At 40.4% G+C, this 5,913-nt stretch overlaps 1 pseudogene; it reads left to right on the forward strand.

The window, feature by feature from the left end:
• The first annotated feature begins 343 nt into the window (after positions 1 to 343).
• LOC122332265 overlaps positions 344 to 5,913 on the forward strand; it is a 26,691-nt pseudogene continuing 21,121 nt past the window's right edge.

Raw genomic sequence — 5,913 nt, forward strand, 5'->3', positions numbered from 1 at the left:
CAATTCTATAAATTATATAAATAATGCATGCATATAATGATTGAGGTGTGCATATGCATGCATTATTATATTCGTAATTTCATAATGTCATTTTGTAATTCAATTATCTTAATTTTCCGAGATCTCAATTAATACTCCGAACGTGTAAGTGCACGCATTTCGCTTATGAATATTATATTGACTATAAATTCAAGCACAGTGTTCACAGTGTTCATAAATCACAGCCGTGTGTGGATGGGGTGAGACCGGGTGAGACTCATCCATCTCTCAACAGTGACGTAGAGCGTTGAGGGGACAGAGGAGGGGCGAGGGTCTCTCTCTCTCTCTCTCTCATTGAGCGCAGTGCAGTGCGGACCACAGCTCCAGTCCTCTCAGTGCAGCGGGAACTACCGCAAAAACAAGGGCTATATTCATACAACCGCCTTAATTACATGCAATGGGGCTCTTTGACGAGGGGCTCTCTCTGAACCTGTGCGTTTTTTCGCTGCTCTTATGGACTTCCACAAGTGCATTTAACCTGGACGCGCAAAACGTCCTCAGGAAGAACGGTCAGCCGGGCAGCCTCTTCGGATTCTCTCTCGCCCTGCACCGGCAGCTCCAGCCCCACGATAAAAGAATGTGAGTAGAATCAGATATTGCACATTAATCTGTTAATCGAGATCACCGATCAGGCGCGCGCTTCATACGCGCTCGATCCAGACCCCCTTCTTCTCGCGTTCATCCTGCACCTGTGCCCCGCTCTCGTTTTAGACAGTCATGCTACTTCTGTCTCCTCTGTAGGAGCACGGAACGATACGTTTGGTAGTCTAACGCTCGATCAGCACTCAACTCTTTCTGAACGGAGAGATGTTGGTGATTGTGTGTCGGGACGGTGATTAGCGCATCAATCGTCCGGCGCTGCGGCATGTTGGGGGAGGCATGCTGCTTACTTTACACACAACTTAACAATACCCGACGTGATGCGACAAGTCACTGCTGGACAATGGCTTTTCACACCGAAAGAATTCGAGGAGAAATATCACAAAGTCCGATCTCACATGTAAATGCTCTCCAGTGTTTATTTCCAGCATTTTAGATTAAGCAACGCATCTACAGTGATGCATTTTTCTTGGCCGCAGTGCAGCTTTTGAGTTGATAATGTGGTTATTTAGAGGTTTAAAAAAGTAAAATAAAGATTTAAAAGTTGATCTACTTTGGTAATCCATAGGTGCCATATTTAGAGTTTCTCAAAGTACGTTTCAGTGATCCTTAAAATAAAAAAAATCCTTACTATAAAGACATTTTAGTAATTCAGACAATTTTGTATTCTAAAGAACCTTTCGTGGAATAGAAAAATTCCTTGGATATTAAATATTCCACATTAATTCATTAATTCCAGCAAAGAATCGTTACTTTTAAGAGTGTATCTACCAGAAGTAGTTTATAATATTCATTTATAATGCATACACTCTTAAAAATAAAGATGCAAGGTTCTTCGCGATGCCATTTTTGGTTCCGAAAAGAACCATTCAGTCAAAGGTTCTTTACAGAACCATCTCGTTCTTACCTTTTTTTAATATGAAGAACCTTCTTTTACCACAAAGAACAGCTACGTTTTTCAAAGAAAAAAAAAGGTTCTTGGCATTGAGAAGCACTTTTATTTATAAGCTTGTCTTTTAACGTTGGTTAGGTTTGTCATTTGTTTTTCAGCTCTGTTCTTTAACCCTTTCTCTCAGATCTCTTCTCCTCCTGCTTCAGTTAAGGTTAGGATGTCATGGTCCAAGGCTGTAAAACATCTGCCACGACGGGGCACTAAAATAATAACTCAGGGTTCCTTTTTGGACAAGTCAACACAACTATTTTGCATATTGCAAACTAGCATATGAATTTGTACCATCTCATTTACCCCACTGATGGTTTTGGGGTGGACTTTTATTCTTATTTATTTATTTTCATGCATTTCACAGTCATACGAAATGGCCACCTCGTAAAATAGTTGTTTTCTCGAATAACGTCAAATAACATCCTCCGTTTCTCTGCACGGCTGAAGAGATTTGAGATTTGCAATTAACGAAAAGGCTGAATGATTTACTTAGAGTCCGAGTGTGAGGGGGGTCGCTTTTCTGTATGTGTCTGTTTGTTCATTTGCGAGTGTGTTTAAACAGTTGTGTGAAACGAACAAGTGTGAGTTTTCTTGTGTGTGTGTGTGTGCTGAAAGACACCTGTTTACAGCATCTACGGTGCCATGAAAATGTGTTGCACCTGTGACCAGGCTCGTCTGTCCGTCCGTTTGCCTTCCTACTGATGCGAGCGTCTAGGCCTTTTCATATTTATTTCCCATCTCATGCGGCTTCCGGTGGTTCTTGCGGGGTTAGTTGATTGTGTGAATAATGCATGTGAATCAGTATCTGCTGGGGGCTCAGTCTTTGGCCGTTTGCCAGCATGCACAATGGTTCGCATAGGTCGTTTACAGGGTGAAAGCAGCATCCGATACACTTCATGCATTGTTCCTCTCCAATCACTACACATTAATGCCCTTGTGAGAGTGTGACGAGACTTTAAGAAGTAAAACTGTAGTTGGTGCTGTTTTGTCTAAACCGAATCCAGTGAGAAGACATTGGGGTTCCTCAAAGAACATTTCAGTACGTTTAATGGCAATAATCTCCCATGTGAGACTGAGAGTGTAGTAGGACCGTAAAAGAAGTCAGCTGTAGATATATGTGCATTTCTTCTTGTGCAAACGTGGAGACCTGATGTCATAATGTGGGTTACTTTTGCTTTACTTCTTTTGGCTTTTGCAGTTTGGTGTTTTGATCAACACATCGGCCGCTTGGGATTCTTCAGCAGTTTGCCGATATTTTCTCTGTTTGTGCCCAAAGAGGATCGGTTCTTTGGGGTTAAGGTTAGGTACATAAAGGAGTCTGCAGAGGTAAGGAAATGAAGAGATATGTTTCAGGCAGTCTTATTGCTTCAGTTACGGGAATCCAGCTATTACAGTGACGACATTTTTTGCTGGGTACGATAGTTTGAGCTGTGTCTCTCGTTCTGTACGGTTTGTGTGAACAGAGCTCAACTCTGGCGGTACGGGCTCTTGGTGTCGAAAGCCCATTTGTGCTGCATGACTGCATTTCCCTTAGTCAGTGCTGAAGCAGATCCCTCTTTAAGAGCTGCCTTAAAAGTTACACTTCTTTAAAAACGTAATGATTTCAAGACTTTGTTGCTATTCTAATTGTGCTCCTGATTGTTTCCTACAAGGAAACCTGCTAAAGCACGTGTACTTGTATCTCTGCAACTTCTAAAAGATGTTTTAAGTGGCTTCTGTTTAGTGCCACACGAAAGGTCTTCCTTCCTGTCATTCATGCGTGCTTCCTGTGGTATTGAAATTAGCAGTGTTCATCTACCCTTATAATCTATTAGAAGGAAGACAATTTCCGAAAACGNAACCTGCTAAAGCACGTGTACTTGTATCTCTGCAACTTCTAAAAGATGTTTTAAGTGGCTTCTCTTTAGCCACACGAAAGGTCTTCCTTCCTGTCATTCATGCGTGCTTCCTGTGGTATTGAAATTAGCAGTGTTCATCTACCCTTATAATCTATTGAAGGAAGACAATTTCCGAAAACAAAACTAATGAACGAATAGAAAAAAAGGCATGTTGTGAGTATCCAGAGCGGTGGATGAACAGGTTGGCATCTGTTTACACTGGAACAGGAGAAATCAGGGAATATGTACACCAGGCCATCTGTGCTCTTGTAACTTGAGAGATAGATCGCTAGAGGCCCCTTTTCTTTCTTTTCCTTTTCTTTTTGTAAGCATGATGGCTCCTAGTTGTTTGAATGCGTTGGTCTCCTCAGGTGTGTGTAGATTTGCAGCACAAGGTGCAAGGGATTTTTTATTTTTGCAACCGTGTACAAGTGTTTCATGGTTTCTACTACTCTACATATTAATAATAATTTCTGGTCGCACCAAATTGGGACTTTTGTGCTAAAACCGAAGCTGGTTCCATGAGGCTATGACCTTAAAATAGGTGATTTTGGCATGATGCAATCACATATGTTGCTTAAAATGAAGGGACGCTAATAAGCCTCTCGAAAGACAAGTGCATCTATGCAATCTGTTCAAGAATGAAAAAATCTACATATAAAATTTACATATAAACTTGTAAACATGTTCGAACTTTGACTTATAAGACACTTCAGTGACAGAGTTGCATGCAAGATAGGTGTGAAAGATCAGGCAAGATACCACAGGCATGATATTGCATTAAATATCATTCATTAAAAATAGCATGTATATAAAAAAATCCTAATCTCATATGCAAAAATGCTTTATCTGTCTGCCTCAATTTTCTAAGTCTTCATGTAATCCCCGATGGACTTGATGATCATGAGATCATATCTCTATGTGGACCATACCATCTGGTGTCAACTGCATATAAAAATCACACTAGATCATTACAATTAAAACATTTACATTTAGCAGACACAAGTGCTGATACATGTCTCGGTTAGCTTAATATAGCCTAACAATAGTATCCTAAGTGTAAACTGAGGTTTTCTGTTGGCAGACTAAGAGATAAATGTTTTAATTCTTTCGTGAACAAATGTGGGTCTAGGTTGTATAAGGTATATAACGTAGACAAATGATTTCACTATTCGATTAAGGGCTGCTTGAAAAAGGAAAACATCTAATTGAGATTAAAATTGTGATTGTGACGATTAAAACCCCCCCCAGGTGTGCTGTGATTGTTTGTAGAGCTGTACAATGAAAGAACATATAAAATGCATATTTTTATTTAATTAAATCACAGCCTTTATGACGTTGTCATTTTTCAAGTCAACTACTTAGTTAGCCTAGCAAGTCAATTGAAAGGGTGCCCATGTGCTCCTCTAGACTCCATCCCACACCTTTGCTACTCATTCTGGACTCCATTTCCCATAATTCCTAGATACTGATTACCCACAGTCACCAATCAGGAGGACTATTTAAGTTGCACACTTTTTCACACTCATTGCTGAGTATTGTTTGTATGTCTCGTGTTAGCCTGTGTTAGTCTAGTTTCCATGTTTTTCTATCGTATTCCTGCATTGCCTTTGTGTTTTTTAAATGTATTTATTTTTATCCTGGACAGTTATTTATGATTGTTTTGCCACCTGTCATGAACCTTGCCTGTTTACGGATTACTTTTTTGTTTTTGCCTGGATATTACTGCTTGCTGATACTGGACCCTGTCTATTTGACCACGTTTACCAATCAATCAATCAATCAATCAATCAATCAATCAATCAATCAATCAATCAATCAATCACTTTTATTTATACAGTGCTTTTAACGATACAGACTGTAGCAAAGCACCAATAAAGCCCACATTTAAATTCACAATTTCATTGTCACGCTCGACATCCTTTAATGTTACAGCAGTGACCCCAAACCTTAAAACAAAGACATCAAACCCCAAACATGAACGCAAACCCCCCAACATAATGCAACACACACACGTTACATCTCACACTCACAAGACAATCCAACTTAACTAACCGCACAGATCACACTACATCTCAAAACCCAGCACAAGAAGCCTGGAACAATCAAGCTCTGTCATTCCAGATCATCTCAGACAACTGCAGCGATTGCACCGCTGGATCATTTCGAAAAAGACAAATTCGTAAAACAGTTGCGCAGCTCGTGATCGCGAACTCTCTATGAGCGGTGTTTGGGACAGACGGCAGCTGCTGCGGCTTTGGCACGGATGCTTTTGGACTGTGCAACACTTTGAGAATTAGTGAAACGTTATGACTGTGGTATATTTTCTAATGGAAAGATGGAAGGGTCTGCATGACTAAAGTGATGAGCAGAGACAGCTGAGTCTTGGCGTTTCTCCCCTTCAGTGATGAAGCAGCAATCTGAAACAGGTATTAGCTGAATCACTGGATGAGA

The sequence above is a fragment of the Puntigrus tetrazona genome, unplaced genomic scaffold, assembly GCF_018831695.1.
Source record: "Puntigrus tetrazona isolate hp1 unplaced genomic scaffold, ASM1883169v1 S000000008, whole genome shotgun sequence".
NCBI classification, from domain to species: Eukaryota; Metazoa; Chordata; class Actinopteri; order Cypriniformes; family Cyprinidae; genus Puntigrus; species Puntigrus tetrazona.